The sequence below is a fragment of the Myxine glutinosa genome, chromosome 5, assembly GCF_964187855.1.
Source record: "Myxine glutinosa chromosome 5, kmMyxGlut1.1, whole genome shotgun sequence".
Lineage (NCBI taxonomy): Eukaryota > Metazoa > Chordata > Myxini > Myxiniformes > Myxinidae > Myxine > Myxine glutinosa.
Window position 1 is genome coordinate 50,480,889 of NC_136265.1, and position 19,589 is coordinate 50,500,477.

Sequence of the window (19,589 nt, forward strand, 5' to 3'; positions counted from 1 at the left end):
CACACACAAACACACACTACTAAAACAGGAAACCAAAATGTATATATATGAATAATATGTACATACAGTCACATGAAAAAGTAAGTACACCCCATGTAAAGTTTTGACTTTTTCAACATATTTCAACATACAGCTATTTGATCTTCATTTCAACAATATTGATAGATAAAGGTGATATAATATAACAAATATCATGAAACATTTACATTTTGTAGTCCATTGTATAATTTAAATAAACATAAATGCAAATTTCGCATGTGGCAGGGGTCCCAGCCCTCCTATTTTTCCTATTTATTCCTACTTTTTAATAGGATCCTATAAATCTCCTATTTTTTGGTGGAAATTCCTATTTTTCCTATTTTTTAACCCTCAATGTTCCAAAATTTAAATTGATATATTAATTAGTAGAATTTCTGTATCTAAGCGTCAGAACAGACATTCCTATACCAATCGTCAGCCATGGAATTGCTTTCTGGGTCCATAATCGCAAGACAAATTTCCAAAACGACTTTAAGCTCAAATCCCCGAAGAACATATGTCTCTTTGTCTTTTTCTCGAAAACCGTTTGTTCGATCGATTTCACAAGTGGTGAGTGCATTTTTGAGGACTCAACAAAGTGCAGTGTTGAGGAAAAATTGAGTATGCAGTGATGACGTCACAAATAAATACTGTACGAAGTGGAGGCATGTCGTTTACACCATGGTGTAAAGTACGTGTTGTTATTGATCTCGACTGGAAATGATATGTATATCTTATGTATATTATGTTATTGTTATTTTTGACTTTGTCCTAATATTAAGTATATCCTTCCAAACAATTGTTTTACCTTTATGATTCGTGCTTCATGCTATTCAGTAACAGAATTATAAAAGATAAAATGAGATGAAAATAATATAACTATGTTTATCACGCATTTCTCTTGGATTATCTCATATACTTTGTGAAGAATGACTGAATGATACCTTGACCATTATCATTGTCCTTTGTCTTATTTCAAAAGTTCAGCTGAGCTCAATTTTTAAGGTTTGTACTTTACTTAGAGTAACAAAACCAACTGTGAACTTTGCGGTTATTCAGTTATTACTAACAACCTTTCCCTAAAGATTCTACCTGAAATTGAACTTTTCTACTAATTTGCTAAACATTGACATTTGATACTACATGTTTAACTCAATCTTTCGCTTATTACAATGAGATTGTATTTTGCCTAAAACTAATAGTATTTGGCAAAGAACTAATTCAATCGACAATTCACACATTTCATCATTTAATTGCAGATAATAAAGAAGGACCACGACACAAAATAGGGATTACAACTTAATTCTGTATACTTTCGTGTGGTAGTTGCATATTCAGCTTTTAACAAAATTACAGTAGAATTAAAATTTACATATGCAATGCTGCACAATAGGTAATGCAAGCAATGTAGGACAATAAAAAAACAAACAAACAAAAAACAATAAAGACTGTTAAAGTCTTGTTGTTTCATAATCTTCTGAAGATAGTACAACAACAATACCAAAGATACATAATTGAATTGTCATCGCTTAGCTTGAACTCAGATTAGTGTTCAAGCTATTCAGCAGTGGAGAAAATGCAATTATCGGGTGGTAAACATGTTAGGACATGTTATTTATCATCTTTCTTGTTTCAGGTATAACCTGCAGACCGGTAAGAAATTTGTTGATTTGCCTTTAAATTACTTTGTTTGTTCTCATTATTTTACTAACTTATGTTTCAGTTTTGAAAAAAAAAACTGTTTGGTTCACAGTTCTTTCCACTTCATGCGTTAACAGGTTAGGATTTTCTATGCTAATTCATTTAATCTTATCTCATATTTGTTTTCTTTTTGACAGGTATACTCCCAGCAGTATAATGCCTGGTGGGAGAACTAAATTTAACCCAGAGTGGTTGAAAAGTGGACATGGATGTAGGCTTTCTGACTGGTGTCAGCCTAGCAAGTCCTCAGTGTTCTCAGCTTACTGCTCGTTGTGCCATTCGGAAGTGAGGTGTGACAATCAGGGTGTGAAACAACTGACACAACATGCCCAAAACAAAGGGCACCTGAAGCGTGCGAAGGAACTGCTGGGTGGGTCACAGACGTTGCTGACATTCGTTCAACCATCAACTTCATCTGCTTCAGCATCAGGGTCAGCTTCTACAGATGAGCCAAGTCGTGCAGCTTTAGTCTGTATGTCCAAAAAAGACGCTATTACAAAAGCAGAACTTCTATGGACATTGAAAGTTGTTCGTTCGAATCTGAGCTACTCTTCCTGTGACGGTTTGAAGGATCTTCTGCAGGCAATGTTTCCTGGTGTTATCCCGGATGGTTTCTCAATGAGCTCATCGAAAGTTTCATATCTCATTAGCGAAGCCACAGGTCCTTATTTTCAGGACATGATAGTCACTGATGTTAAGAATTCAGCTTCTGGCTTCAGCCTCATGTATGATGAAACCACCAATAAACAGAACTTGAAGCAACTAGAAATCCGTGTACGGTATTGGTCTGATGCCGAGGAACAGATATTAGTATTTCACCTCAAAACTTACCTCATGGGTCATGCAACTGGAGAAGATTTGTCCAGGAAAATAATCTCTGCCTTGGATGAATCGAAACTGCAGCTTCAGGATATTATCATGCTCGGCAGTGATGGGCCTAATGTGAGCACCACTGTGTGGAGACAGATTGACAAAGCCATTCTCGACAACAGGGGCCCTGGTCTCCTTGATGTAGGGACATGTACTCTCCATACAGTACACAATGCTTTTGCCAAAGGACTTGCAGAGTACTGTGGAAACCTAACTGAGCTTGCAGTGGACATTTTCTACTGGTTCAAAGGCTCTGCTGCTAGATCTGTTGATTTTCAAGACATTCAGCATAAATTGGGTGCTGTTCCAAAAAAGCCTTTGAAGCATGTCGAGTGCAGGTGGTTGACACTGGGACCTGCAGTGGAGCGGCTGATAGAGATCTGGGAATCTCTCAAAGAGTATTTCTTGGTATTTCTTCCAAAGCAGCAGCCAAAGGACATGTTTAAACCCAGGTACAAAAGAATCAAAACAGAACTACAGCGACCGGAAATAAAAGCTCAACTGCATTTCCTGAAGTTCTTGGCAGCAACATTTGCAGAGTTCCTCACCTTCTTCCAGTCAGAGCAACCACTTGTGCACATTCTATATGACAAACTCCATGACCTGCTCAAAAAACTGATCAGAAGAATTATGAAGACTCCTTCAGTTGATGCTGTGAAAGACATCTCAAACCTTGATGTTTCCATTGTTGCAAACCAGCTGGAGAATGAATCCATGGGTGTGGGAGAGGATACCCGACGGTGTATCGCTAAGTTGAAAGTCTCTGAGAGGGAAAGGATGTATCTTGGGATGAGGAAGTGCTACCAGGCAGCCATAGTACACCTACAAAAGAAGCTTCCATTGACAAACAAAATCCTGAAGAATGCCAGATGTCTGCAGCCACAAAACAGGACTGCTGCATGGTCTCTTGAATCAGCCAAGAGCCTGTCCAGACAGCTGAAGAGGAATATTGACAGTGACAGCATTGCAGATGAATGGAAGGTGTACCAAGAGGAAGCCATTCCTACTGACTGGTCCCAGGAAACACAGGAGAATGAAGAAGAAGTCTGCATGAAGAGAGTGGACAGTTACTGGGGAAAAGTGTTGGCTTTAAAAGGCTGTACGGGAAACTGTAAATTCCCCCAAGTGAGACAAATGATAAGGATTGTCCTTGCACTGTCTCACGGAAACAGTGACGTGGAACGCGCGTTCTCAATCAGTGGGAAAAGTGTCACCAAGGAGAGAGTTAGTCTGAGCGAGGCATCAATCAATGGTCTCCGTGCAACAATGGATGGCATGAGATTGTATGGTGACCGGCCCGAAATGGTCCCAGTCACAAAGGGACTCCTCTCGTTAGGACGTTCTGCTCACATGCACTATATGCAGAGACTTGAAGAAGAACGAAAAGCCAAGGAAGATGAACAGAAAGCCAGGGAGAAAACCAGGCAAGAGAAAGAAGAAAGAGAGAGAACAGCTAAGATTGCTGTAGAGAAGGCAGCGGAGCTGTCTCGTAAGAGCGAGGACTTGAAGAAAACAGAGAAATCTCTGGCAGCAAAAGAGTCATCTCAGCAGATGTCACTGACTGTTAGCAACAGTCTGCTTGATCAAGCAAATAAAAAGCTTAAGGTGGCGCTTAAGAAAGGTGACATGACTGAAATTGCAGTAGCTCAGGCCATGCTTGAGTCTGCTCAGAAAAAGATTCAAGAGACACAGACTCGTATGGTGGAAACCAGGGAGGCGCAGAGAAAAGTGGAGAAGAAAAAGCAGACTTTGATAGAGTCCATGGTGGCTGCCAAAAAGAAGAAGTCATAGTTTTTGTTGTCGATGTTAACACGGGTGGGCCCAAGTTCATTGGGGGTGTGTCCATGCCCATACATGTACATGTATTTGCATAAATCTTGCAGCAATAAAGCTACCGATGTTGTTCCAATGCTGAAATCTGTGCTATTACTTCCTAGTTTTTTCCTATTAAACTCCTATTTTTTGTGATCAGAATTCCTATTTTTCCTATTATTTTGTCAATCAAAGTGGCTGGGACCCCTGAATTGTGGAAAAAGTAAGTACACCCTTGGCTCTAATAGGTGGTATTGCCCCCTTTCGCAGAAACAGCCTCAAGTAGACATTTCTTATAACTGTCTACCAGTCTCTGACATCGACTGGGAGAAATTTTTTGCCCACTCCTCCATGCAGAATTATTTCAGCTGTGCGATGCTTGAGGGGTTTCTTGCATGCACAGCTCGTTTCAAATCCCCCCACAATATCTCGATGGGATTTAGATCCGGGCTTTGACTTGGCCATTCCAGAACCCTCCATTTATTTCTTTTCAGCCATTCCCTGGTGGATTTACTGGTATGTTTAGGGTCATTGTCATGTTACAAGGTTCACCTTCAGTTGAGCTTCAACTTTCCGACAGATGGCCTCACATTATCCTCAAGCACCCTCTGGTACAATGAAGAATTCATAGTGGATTCTATGATGGTGAGCTGCCCAGGCCCTGATGCAGCAAAGCTGCCCCAAACCATAATATTTCCACCACCATGCTTTCCAGTTGGTATCAGGTTCTTGTGGTCAAATGTTGTCTTTGGTTTTCGCCAAACATGTCTTCTGATACTGTGGCCAAATAGCTCTACTTTTGACTCATCTGTCCAGAGCGCATTGTTTCAGAAGTGCTGGTGTTTGCCTAGGTGTTCATTGGCAAACTTTAGTCTTGCGCTGATGTTTTTTCTGGACAGCAAAGGTTTCCTCCTGGCACACCACCCATGTAGATCAAATTTGTGCAGCCTCTTTCTAATGGTAGACTCGTGCACTTTGACATCAACAGTGGCAAGAGCTACCTGTAGGTCCCGTGATGACATTCTGGGGTTCTTCGAGACTTCTTTCAGCATCTTGCGGTCTGCTCTCGGGCTGAACTTGCTGGGGCGGCCTGGCCTGAACAAGTTGCCAGTTGTTTGGAATCTTCTCCACTTGCAGATGATCTTCCGGACAGTCGAATGATTGATTTCAAATTGTTTGGAGATCTTTTTAAATCCCTTCCCAGACTCATAGGCATCTATAACCTTCTTTCTGAAGGCCTCAAAGAGCTCTTTTGATCCAGGCATGGTGACGCCGCACACTTAAACAACAAAGAGCAAACCAAACTAAATGTCTGAGGTTTAAATAAGACAGGTTCCTCCAAGATCCTCTCTAACGATGTTCTAATCATTTGCACCTGAGCTGGTGCACCTGATTCTAATTTTATGTATTTGAAGTAGTGATAAATGTCAGGGTGTACTTACTTTTTCCACATGCGAAATTTGCATTTATAATAATAATAATAATTCATTTATTTTGTATAGCGCTTTTCAAGAAGCCCAAAGGCGCTTTGACAGAGTGGAAAACATAATGCATAACAATACATGAAAACAACAATTGCAAAAAGACAAGAATCAATAGGGAAATATTTAAAGCAAAAGGAGGGAGAAGGAGAGGAGATAGTCAGGGGTTAAATGCTGTGGGTTGAATGTTGAATGCAGTGTTGAACAGGTGGGTCTTTAGTGATGTTTTGAATGTGGTGAGTGAGGAGGAGTCTCTGATGGTGTGAGGTAGTGAGTTCCAGAGGGTGGGAGCAGCGATGGAGAAGGCCCTGTCCCCCCAGGATCTGAATTTGGTCCGGATGGAGGGGGTCAGGAGGTTGGTACCAGCAGAGCGGAGGTTGCGGGTGGGAGTGTGTCTGGAGAGGAGGTCAGCCAGGTAGGAAGGGGCCAGGTTATGGAGGGCTTTGTATGTCAAGAGGAGGATTTTGTACTGGATTCTCTGGGGGATGGGGAGCCAGTGAAGCTTGTAAAGGACGGGGGTGATGTGGTCACGGGTCCGGGAATGGGTGAGTAGACGGGCAGCGGAGTTCTGAATGTATTGGAGTTTATTGGTGATTTTTGAGGGTGAACCATAGAGGAGGCTATTGCAGTAGTCCAGACGGGAGGTGATGAAGGCGTGGATGAGGGTTTCTGCAGCCGTGGAGGAGAGGGATGAGCGGAGACGGGCAATGTTTTTCAGGTGAAAGAAGGCTGACTTTGTGATCTGTTTAGTGTATTTGTCGAAGGAGAGGGTTTGGTCAAAGATGACGCCAAGATTCCGGATGTGAGGGGAGGTGGATACTGGGATACCGTCGATGTTGAGGGCAAAGTTATGGGTGGATTTTATGAGCGTTTTTGGGCCAATGATGATTATTTCAGATTTATCACAGTTAAGCTTGAGGAAGTTGATTTGAAGCCAGGATTTTATTTCAGTGATGCAGTTTGTCAGGATAGAGTGGGTGGCGGTGGAGATGGACTTGGTGGAGATGAAAAGCTGGATGTCATCGGCGAAGCAGTGGAATTGGAGACCATGACGGCGGATTAAGTGACCAAGGGGGGACAGGTAAAGGATGAAGAGGAGGGGGCCAAGAACTGAACCTTGGGGGACACCTTGGGGGAGGGGAGCAGTGGGGGATTTGCAGTTATTGATGGAGATGAACTGGCGTCTGTCAGAGAGGTATGATTTAATCCAAGAGAGGGCAGTGCCCGTAACGTTAAAGGTGGATTCAAGTCGGGTGAGGAGGATGGTGTGATCGATGGTGTCAAAGGCAGCGCTGAGGTCGAGGAGGACGAGAATGTTGAGGTTGCCAGCGTCAGAGGAGAGGAGAAGGTCGTTGGTGATTTTGAGGAGAGCAGTTTCAGTACTGTGGTTGGAGCGGAACCCGGATTGGAATGTTTCATAAAGATTATTGGCAGAGAGGTGATGTTTGAGTTGAGTGGCTACAGCGCGTTCCAAAACTTTTGACAGAAAGGGTAGGTTGGAGATGGGTCTGAAGTTGTTTAGGGTGTCAGGGTTTAGACCAGGTTTTTTTAGAATGGGGGTTACAGCAGCAATTTTGAGGGAAGGTGGGACGATGCCTGTAGACAGGGAGGAGTTTATTGTTGCAATGATAAGTGCAGAGAGAGCAGGGAGGGAGGCCTTGACAAAGCTGGAGGGGTTGGGGTCAAGAGTGCAGGTGGCAGTTTTCATTCCTATGAGGAGTTCAGAGAGGTCAGTAGGGGAGATTGGGGAGAACCGAGACAGGGGATGGCAGGACAAGGGGGGGCAGGTGGTTGGAGGGGGAGCGGGTGCGGCGGTGGTCAAGCTGTTGTAGATGTTGTCAATTTTGCGTTGGAAGAAAGAGAGGAAGGAGATGCAGTTGTCTACTGTGAATGACTGGGTCGTGGTGTTCAGGGGGCGGAGGAGTTTGTTTATTGTCGAGAAGAGTGCTTTTGGGTTTCCGGAGCCAGAGTGGATAATTTGAGAGTAGTAGGCGGAGCGGGCGCGGGAGAGGGCATCTTTGTAGTGTTGTAGGTGGTCCTTGTAGGCTTGGGAGTGAACTGTGAGACCTGTTTTATTGCGGAGTCTTTCAAGTTGGCGAGCACGAGTTTTCATCAGGCGGAGTTCAGGGGTAAACCAGGGAGCAGAATGGGTGAAAGAAACTGTTTTGGTTTTTACAGGCGCAAGCTGGTCGAGGCAGGAGGAGAGAGTGTGGTTGTAGTAGTCAGCGAGGTCGGAAGGGGTGTGGAGGTCAAAGAAGGGAGAAGTGGACATTTTTTCAGAGAGGGTGGATGAGAATGAGGTCGGTGAAAGAGCGTTTAGCTTACGGAAGGTGATAGTGCGATAATGTTGTTTATGTTTCATGTTAGTGCGTATAAACGCTATAAAAAGATAATGTTAGTGCGTATAAACATTTATGTTTATTTAAATTATACAATGGACGACAAAATGTAAATGTTTCATGATATTTGTTATATTATATCACCTTTATCTATCAATATTGTTGAAATGAAGATCAAATAGCTGTATGTTAAAATATGTTGAAAAAGTCAAAACTTTACATGGGGTGTCCTTACTTTTTCACGTGACTGTATGTATATATATATTGTTACGGTCCGCGGTTAAGGATGTTGTTTGCTGAGCGGAGGCACCGCGGCCTAACAGTTTCCCCGATTCACCCGATTCACCCGACGTTGGCCGTATCGCGCCACAGCTATTCAATATGGAAAAGACTAAAACGACGGATGTGAAGAAAAGGAAGAAGAAGAAGACAAAAGGTTGAAAATACTACTAAATTTATTTACTATGTGCAGGCTCAAAGAAACCAAGGAGGAGGAAAGATAATAAAATAATATACAGAAGCTTTTAGAGACACAGTGAAAATACTAGCTTATACAAACTTAATTAACTACCCAGGACAGAACAAACAGAAACGGACTCACACGGGGAATTGCAGAGTGGATTGGCTGGAAGGAGAGGGAGGTCCAACGGGTCCGGCAGCACGATCGGCGCGTTGGGCAGCCGCCGTTCCTTCGCGGCCCTGCTCAAAACCGCCGTCCAGGCCCCAAGCGGCTGTTGAGGGTTGTTGCTGCTGTGGACGCTGCTGCTGGCGAGCAAGGCGACGAATAGCAGGCTTTGTGCTTTCCTGGATGATCTCCTTTGAACAAGAATCGCTGCTGGATGATCTCCCTTCTCTCTCTTGGACCTTACAACTCCGCAGCTTTCCTCTGACGACTCAGCTCTTTTCATGGACCTCACCACCCAGCTCAGCCCTGGTCACTCTTGCGCGCGCGCTTTTATAACGCCTCCGGCGATTAAGCCGCCGGCCTTCAGGACACGCCCATCGGTGTGCTCACCTCGGCCCTGGTTGGTCGCGCGACCCTCTGGCTCCGCCCTTGATGACGACGGGCGGGCACGCCTTTCTTCCCCGACCCTGCCTCGTGGCCAATGGCGGTTTTGGAGGGGATGTAATTGCCAAATTGAGGCTTGGCCATTACGAAAGGGGAAATGGAGGTTTTGGGAATGGGAATGAAGGATGAAGGGAATCTATCTTTTTCACTTGGTGCAATGGAGTGTCATTTTAATGGACGACAAAGCCTTAATCTAAAACACATAATAAGGATATAAACTACTGAACAAGGGTATTATAGTGTCCTTCAATGGATGCTTTATGGAATTAACTACTGGGACGCCCTTTGACCTTTACACAACACTGGAGGCAGGAGGGGCCAGAATCAAACAATGTTACACAGCAATTTACCACAATACAACACAATTAAAAAAATACAATTCTCATATCCGCAACAATATATATATATATATATATATATATATATATATATATATATATATATATATATATATATATATATATATATATATATATATATATATATATATATATATATATATATATTACTAACATGGATCGGCTGGCTTCGCTCGCCTCACCTTTTGCACTTTTGGGTCTTTAACGGTTTTCGTGGTCTTAAGGGTCTTTGGGGACTTAAAGTCACCAAAGGTCTGAGGGTTCTCAGCAGTCTAAAGGGTCAAAAGGTATATTCCAACAGTACATAATTAATAGACATATAATCTCATGGACTCGCAGCTTCACGGACCGTGTTTTTGAGTTTATATATATATATGTTTGTGTGTGTATATATATATATTGTGAGAAACCCCCGGTGAAACCACCTTTGTTCTCACCCAAATGAGTGCCCCGCCCACCACTGACGTAACCTCCTTGGAGCCTCACGCGATTGGGAGGCGAGTCGGGACGTGATTGGTGGAGGGTCAGAGAGCGCGACCGCCATCTCATGATACGGACGCAGCTCGGAGGTTCGAGGCCTCGAGGCGAGGGAACTTTCGTTACGCCTCACGACAGCGAGTTGTGCTGATCGTTTATAGTTATGGATTGTACGAGTGAGTGATTCCGGAAGAGAACGAGTGATTCCCGGAGATCGTAGATTGGAACTGTGAGTCCTATATTGCCTGCTTCGTGTTGGAGCTCCTGGCCGACCGTTCCTGGCGGCCTTGTGTGGTATTCCATCCTGGTATCCTTCGAGTCCCGGAGCTCGTCGATTGGAGCCGCGAGGATCTTACCTGCGTCCAGTTGGAGCGTCTGTGGCCGACAGTTCCTGCCGGCTTGTGCAGCATATTACCTTTTGTTACCTTTCATGGTTTTTGTGATCGAGCCAATAAATAATCGTGCTTTACCCCTAGAAGGCCGATTAAAACACAATTGTGTTTATTGCGTCTCTTTTGGTTCACTACGTGGATTACTTGAAGCCCGGACATTTACGTCCGTATTCCGTGCTGGGATACATTCCACAGACGGGATCGCGACAAATGGGTTGCTCGTCCTAGGATCATTCAAGTAAGAGCCATTCGATTGAGACGGGAATTCTGCAGTGGACGACATCTTCTGGCATCTGTTCATCGCCTTCTCACCAGCGGACGCCGTCTGGGAGGAACTTTCTCGCCGTAGGACGCTGTCTTGGGCAGAGAAGTGAATAGCCTCGGATCCCTCCAAACAACCGACAAAGAATAAGCGAATAGCCTCGGATCCCTCCAAACAACCAAAAAAAAAAAAAAACGTGAGTATTTGTACGTGGTATTTTTCTCATTGGCAATTTGATGTGCGGGTGATATTGCGTAGTTGTGTCGTATTTCCCCAACAGAGCGTTGTGTTTGAGCGTTGTGTTTGAGGTTGTGTTTTGTGCCTGGTCGTATGATAACTCGTAGCCAAGCTATGTCGACCAGGGAAGTGAGAGTTCAACCTGATCATGTTGACAGTCACGTGGGTGGCGAGGTGAGCGACGCAAGCAGCCGTGACCCGGTCACTCAACCCGAGATGTTAGGAAGCGATCCCATCATGACCAAATGCATGCGTTCGCCCTTCTGGACCGGGCTGACTCCGGTTCAACAACTTGACATGTATAACAGGGAGAATGACAGAGCAGAGACAGCAGCAGAGAGAGAGCATGCGGCAGCAGAGGGAGAGCGTGCGGCAGCAGCGGCAGCAGCGAGAGAGCATGCGGCAGCAGAGAGAGAGCGTGCGGCGGCAGCAGAGAGAGAGCATGCGGCAGCAGAAGCTGAACGCGTCAGAGAGCATGAGTTGCGAATGTTGACTGAACGACTGCGGGCAGAGGGGTCTGCTGCAAGAGTCCCGGAAACTGTTCATGTTCGTTTGCCGGACTGGACGGGAGACACGAAGCCAGAAGCGTATCTGGAGATGGCGGAGAAGTTGTTGGCTGCCGGTGGCATTGATGAGAGCTTGTGGGTCGGCCATCTTGTGAGCCATCTATCTGAGAAGGCGAGGGAGGTATATGCGAGGATGGCAACCGAGGACGCAAACAAATACAGGGCATTGAAGGCCGAGATTTTGAATGCCTATGCGGTGTCCGCATGTATTTATAGGAGAAATTTTTTCAGCTGGACTCGTGAGTCCAGTCAAACCTATGAGGAACATTCGCGGGCCTTGTTGGAACAGCTGCAGAGATGGTTCAAGGGGAGCAAGGTTGAGTTACCTCAAGCGGTTGCGGAACTCCTGGTGCGTTACCGTATCGATCAACAGCTTCCGCCTGACTTAGCATTGTTTCTTGTCGACAAAGACACTGTTTCCTTGGCAGACTGCGTCAACCTTATTGATAAACATGTTTTGGCGTGCAAAATGCTGCAAGTCACGCAGTCGCTTCGTAAGACGGAGGAGTCTGCGATCAAGACCGCCCCCCGTCTGCCCGGCGGCTGGATCGAGGGGAAGGGTTCTCCGATGACCTCCACTGGGGGCGCTCGCGAGCCGCAGACCAGGGCAGGGCCCTGGTGCGATTTCTGCAAATGCGTGGGGCACGGTGAAAACCGCTGTTTCTCTAATCCCGCCAGTCCGGCCTACCGAGGCAACCCTCCTGTTAAGTCGGAGGGAGATCAGTGGAACTCATCCGCCGGGCCCTCGCACACGACGGTGGCATCGGTGACCGAGGTCACTGCCACCGGGGCTAATTCCATTCATCCACTGCATCAGGAGTATTCAGGGACAGCCTTAGTGGGTGGCCCCGATTCGATGCTTAAGTTTGAGACCAAATACCTTCGGGATACTGGGGCGACACGGTGTGTTCTCCGGGTGGGGGTAGTTCCGGCCTCTCAGATGCGTTATACCGGCGAGTATACCCTCCTTCGGGGCATTGACCGGGTTCTTGGCCGGTACCCCCTTGCCCTCCTCGAGGTCCGGAGTGACATTTTTAAGGGTCCAGTGACCTGTGTGGTAGTACCCTACTACCCTATACCCGGGGTCTCCTTGCTGATTGGCAATGATGCCATAGCCAGGGAGGAGTCATTGACTCTGACCTGTGGGGGGGTCCCTAGAGCCCAGAGTAAACAGGCGGAGAGAGTGGCGGAGTCAGACATATCTTCACTCTGGCCCGAGGAGCCTAGCGCCTCGACTCCAGTTTCCGACGGTGACGTTGCGTCAGCTGAAGTCCACCCGAGCCTCCCGTCAAGCCAACCTCAGGTGCCGTGCTCCTCAGGGACCGCTCCCGCCATGTCGCGATTCAGCAGGAACGCTAATGCTAAGGTATATGTGGGAAACCTGGGCAATGGAGCAGCGAGAGCCGAGCTAGGGAGGGTCTTCGGGCATTACGGACCACTCCGCAACGTATGGGTTGCTCGGAACCCACCTGGATTCGCAGTTGTTGAGTTTGAAGATCCACGAGATGCTGAAGATTCGGTCAGAGCCCTTGAGGGAAGGTTAATTTGCGGATCGCGGGTGTGCGTCGAGATGTCGAATGGCATGTCGCGGCGGCCTCGTTTCAGACGCCCTTTGGTCCGCAGGCCGTTCGACCCGAAAGATCGATGTTACCAGTGCGGTGAAAGGGGTCATTACGCATATGACTGTCGTTCTCGACACCGGAGGAGAACCCGCCGCTCTAGGTCTCGGTCCGTTTCCCTCCTGTAAATGTTTCCCCACCTTGAGTTTGGCTCCCTTGTTTCTCTATTGTGCTTTGGGTGAAGTGTAACTCTTGTGGGGTAGATGTTAATGGGGTGTATGGTGTTTAATATTGTGTGTGAAAAAAACAAAAACAAAACTGGTTCATTGTTTACCCTGTTAACGCCTGTTAATTGCCTGTTGCGTTAATAAGTGCGTTATTGTTGCGTTATTGTGTTGCGCCATTGCGTTGCGTTGTATTGTTGCGTTGTTTCGTTATTGTTGTTAACAAGTGTTAGTAATTGTTAATTGCGTTAATTGCCTGTTAGCAATTCCCGCCATCATCTTGCCATGTGATTTGCACCTACTACAAATACTGGTTTTAAAAACGCCGTCTATTCGACGGGGTTTTTACTTAGGGGGGGAGGACTGTGAGAAACCCCCGGTGAAACCACCTTTGTTCTCACCCAAATGAGTGCCCCGCCCACCACTGACGTAACCTCCTTGGAGCCTCACGCGATTGGGAGGCGAGTCGGGACGTGATTGGTGGAGGGTCAGAGAGCGCGACCGCCATCTCATGATACGGACGCAGCTCGGAGGTTCGAGGCCTTGAGGCGAGGGAACTTTCGTTACGCCTCACGACAGCGAGTTGTGCTGATCGTTTATAGTTATGGATTGTACGAGTGAGTGATTCCGGAAGAGAACGAGTGATTCCCGGAGATCGTAGATTGGAACTGTGAGTCCTATATTGCCTGCTTCGTGTTGGAGCTCCTGGCCGACCGTTCCTGGCGGCCTTGTGTGGTATTCCATCCTGGTATCCTTCGAGTCCCGGAGCTCGTCGATTGGAGCCGCGAGGATCTTACCTGCGTCCAGTTGGAGCGTCTGTGGCCGACAGTTCCTGCCGGCTTGTGCAGCATATTACCTTTTGTTACCTTTCATGGTTTTTGTGATCGAGCCAATAAATAATCGTGCTTTACCCCTAGAAGGCCGATTAAAACACAATTGTGTTTATTGCGTCTCTTTTGGTTCACTACGTGGATTACTTGAAGCCCGGACATTTACGTCCGTATTCCGTGCTGGGATACATTCCACAGACGGGATCGCGACAATATACACACACAGAGATATATATATATATATACACATGTCCAGATATTACGAACCGTGGTGTCTGGCTGGTTTGTTCGTCTGTCTCTTATTTAGGGCAGCTGCTTCCTGCATTTGAAAAGCTGACGATTGCTTATTTTGCATTTTAATTTCAGTTTTCTTTATGCAATATCATCAGTCACTTTATTATCCCCTCCAGTAATCTTTAAAATCAACGTCAAATGTCTAGATTAAAGTAGATTTAATACAGATCCTCTTGGAGTAACATACTATTTAAAATAGTGATTTTTTTTGTCTTCTTTTTAGACAAATCCAAACTTTGCCACCCGATAGTGCACCACCATTTCGCATTGGGCAGTGCAAGTAGCTCAGAGCTTTGGCTCTAAGTGAAACGAAGAGTACAAAGCAATTAACCTTTTTCAAGTCCATGCAATAATTTAAATTGATAGTTTAACGCAAACTTTTCCTTTGGACAGATACTTTTGCTCGCTTTTCCCATTACTTGGGACGGGTACTTTTGCTTTTATCATATAAAACATTATGCACACTTTCCGATAGATGTTAGATATTTTGGTTTATATTGTAAACTAACCATTTGTCAAATTATGTATGATATTGCTGCACCCTCCAGACTCGTTCCAGTCGTCTGGTTTGAATCTGGCATGTCGCGTCAAAACAACCACAGCAGTCATCACAGTTTCTCCTGCTTCCTTCGTTGCCCCCTCCTTTATTGACTCAGGTACGTGCATCACCGATGACGTGCCTCACCCTTCCCCGCTCACTCACCATTGGGCGCTGATTGGCCTTGTGTGCGGAGCGATCCCATCGTTAACTCCTCCCACCACCCAGAGGCAAGCCGTGGCAGTCGTGGTTCTTGTTTTTGTTTACCGTTTAGAATTGCACCACAGGACACACAAACACCAGAATCTCAAGGGGGAAATGTCAATAAACGGGGTAAAAATGGTTGATAATTTTTGAAACATACATTGGGGTTGCTAGTCATCATCTAACTATTGCATGAGCGATGCATATCCAATATCACTATGAATTACTTTCACCTTGCACTTATGCTAGACATTCACTTTAACGAAATGTCAGAATTTTTTTGTTGATATTGTTATATTGATTTTAAGTAATAAACTTAATGTAATAAACTTGTAACTGAATGTGGTATTTTTATTCTAATAATCTTTTTAGGTGTTAAAATTTGAAAAAGACAACCCGGCAGGTACCGCCCCTGAAATTTCAGAAAACCTCCATGGTCATTACATCGTGTGTGACGTCATCGCCGGAAGCATTGTTTCAGCACGCAAAGGATAATGGCCGCAGCACTCGCTCCAGACTCATCAGAAAGTGAATTTGACGAATAATTTTCTGACCAAGAATCTTCAGATTATGACTGTAGTCAAAATCATAATGTAGAAGGTGCTGTCAGACCGTACATGTATGAACCCGAGGTGGAAATTGGGGATGCCTTCACGCATGAAATACCGAAACGTTAACAACAATTGGGACATCGTTAAAGGAAAAACTCAGCAATAACAACTGGTATGTGGTAAATCATAGAGCTTGAATGTGTTAAATGTGGAGTTTAGTGGTATTTTGACGTGACACCTTGATGTAATTCTTGTCGAACAGCACTCTGTTGATTCCATACCTCCGCCAGGCTAAACAGTTTACGTTTTTTTATCCCAATAATAGGCCGGATCTGGATTCGGACCTGAATCAAAATCTAATTGGCTTGTTCTTGTCAGCTAACTAGCTCATCCACCTAGTTTCGTCATAACCCATCCAAAACTTTTTGAAATATTATGCTATGCTGTATATCGTTTTTGGCCCCATCTCTTAATTGGGAAGAATCACTTAATATATAAATTAAAAAAAACCAGTCGTATCAGGATGTACAGTGCAATACGAGACGTGTAGATGCTTATTGCCATACTGGATGACGCTCTCCTCACAATGTACATGTCGTGAGTGAGTGAGTGATGCTCAACAGATTAATTAACATTTATTCAATTCTAAAGTATGTTCAATTGCTTTCCTTTGAAAATAAGATTAAATGTCTTATAGTTGCAATAGCAAGAAGAAAGAACAGAGATTGCAGACCCTTGCCAGGACATGTTTTTTGTGGTTTTTAAGGATTTTGTGTGTAAAACAAATATGACATCATAATGGAGGCCTCTAAAGGTGGTTATATATCTATCTATAATTCCATTAATCTCTGTGTGTATGTGTGTATGTGTGTATGTGTGTATGTGTGTTTGTATGTTTGTCTGTGACCGCTGTTTCTCGACAACCACGGGTCCGATATACTTTAAACTTGCCAGGTATATTGCTGGGGACCCGAGGATGTGCCTTTTCAAGGTTTCATATTAATCGGACAAGTACTTACCGAGCTATGGCGATTTAGCCGTTCGCCGTTCGCTTTGGCGTTGCGAATGGACCAAACCATTTCATGTAAATAGAGGGGGGGGGGGGGGGGTTCTGTGGTCGTTGCGAATGGACCAAACCATTTCATGTAAATAGAGGGGGGGGATTGTCACTGTACTCGCAAGCCGTTCGCCGTTCGCTTTGGCGTTGCGAATGGACCAAAACATTTCATGGACCAAACCATTTCATGTAAATAGAGGGGGGGGGGGGATTGTCACCGTACTCGCACCCACGTACCCACGTACCCACGTACGGGCATTGCACCCACGTACGGGCATGCCCTAGTATTTATAATGGAGGCACCATATGACATCATCATTAACATATGTTATTCCCCATGGAGAGTTCTTTACAATGAGCCATGTCTCAATTTTTTTTATATGCAGAGCTTTCGGAGATATAGAGGTGCAAAGTTTTTCGGTTTTTCCAAGATGGCGCCTGTACCACGTGACCTCTGACGTCATAATTATCGTTTAAGAATTCTACAGGAGAAGGGCGCTGTGGTGAAAATTTACTGTCAATCGGATAAACGGTTACAGAGAAAATCGTATTTATTCTGTGCGGACAAAAAAACAGACAAACGGACTCAAATGCAATACCCTCTCCTCTGGCGAGGGTAATGATGGAATTTAAATAAAGTGATTTGCTTTTATCATTACTGAATACGTGCGTCATTAATAGGTGTGTCAGTAATGCGTTACATAATTTTGAATGCCCTTTTTCCGCAGCTGTTCTGTCTATTTTGTTATTTTCCAGTTGATTAGAACTATGTCTAATCTTTGTGGGGATCACGTTGGCTTTTAATCGCTTCAATTTACTCATCCCAAACTGGGAATACAGGCCAGTGTCATACAGACTATCTTCAAAATGGACGTTGCAAATGACGCTTGAAGTAGTTGGGCCACTTTACTTTCCTCTGGTCAGTTTTACTTTGGCTGTCCAAATTTTCCTTACAGCTGGATCTTTTGGTGAAACATGCATGCTCACAGCATCTTTACTTGTACAGTATTGCTACAATCTTTACTTGTACATTATTGCTACAACCAGCAACAATGCATCTTGATGGCATTCTCAGTACTTCTTCAGAGTTTGTAGCGTATGTACGCCACACGTAAACACAAGTCCGAAGCAAAAGTATCCTGGAGATGAGGCGGGTCACGTGATATATGACGTAATCTCATTGCCCCTTTTTGGAGGGGAGCTCCCAAACGAGCATACAAGGACACTTTATAACATTAAAATCTTTGTTTCAAGATATTTATTCAAGAAAAGAACAATGATTAAGTGTTAGGTGAAGCCATATTTATTCATTAAACCAAACGTGAATTTCTGATTCTGTGGACCTTTATAAGCATCTTTAGCCCACTAGGAGTCATTCCTACAACAATATTTTTAAGTTGTATTACTATTTGGACACTTTTCCTTTGCCTGTTTGGCAAATTTCTGATGCTGTGGCCCTGGGATCAAATCCTATGTCCTTGCTGTGTTTGATTAGGCTCGTAGGATAGCCTAGACTAGGGGTATGGCCTTCGGCAGTTGAAGGCGAGCTGCCGCCAGAGATCCCGGTATACTAAAATGTTTTAGGAATGGCAGTGCTTCATCGGTCTTCTGCAATTGTTGTTTATTCTTCAACTTGACAATTACCGGTGCTACACTGGACACACTCACACCATTGTAACTTCTCTTTCAAAACATGTTCCAACAAGAAACTTAACTTCCGAAACAAAAGTTACAGGTCTTCTTCGTTTATTTTCCTTTGCAATTTTTTTTTTACTCTTCGTTGATTCTTCCTGTCTCGCCACAAGAGTAACACTCTGTGTAAAGAGTAAAAACTTCTGTTCAACCCAACAGCAGGTGTTCCATTGCAGAGTATCCCTTAAAAGTATTTGTTATAACAGTGATCCTTGTGACGTCAAATAATGCTGCCAGTTTTACCAAGCCTAAAGAAGCTCCTATCTTTAGGTAAACTTATTCTCAATTAAATATGACTGACTGGGTATCACGTGGTATTACACATGCATAGCGAGCAATGGTAGACAAAAAAGGTAGAGTTGTTCATTGTACATCAAAATCGAATATTTGTTAAGGAAATAGGAGCACTCAAGTGTGCCCAAAGTGGGAAGTTGTGGGATGAAGCTGATTTACATGGTGATTACAGATGGAGTTCACAAATGGAAAAGGGTGATTAGATTACAAACCATAATATGCGAAACAAAACTGGGAATGAAATGTAATTTTACTGCTAGTATAGATCTCCCCAACACATCACATCTGTAGAAAGATTTGTGAGGAGTAATTCTGACAAGAAAACGAGAAATTCCACTGGTTTTGGTATACATAGAGGGTGTTTCAAAAAGAGTGATACAAATTTCAATGCTTATTTTCAAAGAAACAGAAACCTCAGGAACGTGAACCAAACATTTTGTGAAAGCTTATGACATGGTATTTTCTATCACTGATTGCTATTGCAGTAAGTCACTGCTAGAGTTAGTGAGAGAGGCCAATGTCTGAAATTGGCATTTACGCAAAATCCTTGTAATTGACATTCTCGATGTGTGCCCCTCCTCGGTTCAGACAGGCATTGCTCCTGACCCCAAAGTTCTGTCCAACTTTCCTGTAGGTCTCATGTAGCACTGCCTGGAGGTAGTCAGTCTGACACCTCCTGCTTCAGACCATCCAGTGTGGTAGGGCAGTTGACGTAGACAGAGCGGTACCCAGGGCAACGAGTCGGTTTTTGAAGAGCTGCTGC

At 44.6% G+C, this 19,589-nt stretch overlaps 1 protein-coding gene across 3 annotated transcripts in view; it reads left to right on the top strand.

Moving 5' to 3' along the window:
* The window catches only part of LOC137427551 (cytoplasmic protein NCK2), a 181,841-nt gene that overhangs the window by 33,228 nt on the left and 129,024 nt on the right, over positions 1-19,589 (top strand). For all 3 annotated transcript variants that reach the window (XM_078778034.1, XM_078778032.1, XM_078778033.1), the window contains one exon: positions 15,039-15,146. The gene's annotated coding sequence lies outside the window, so the exon portion shown is untranslated. The remainder of the gene's footprint in view (positions 1-15,038; positions 15,147-19,589) is intronic.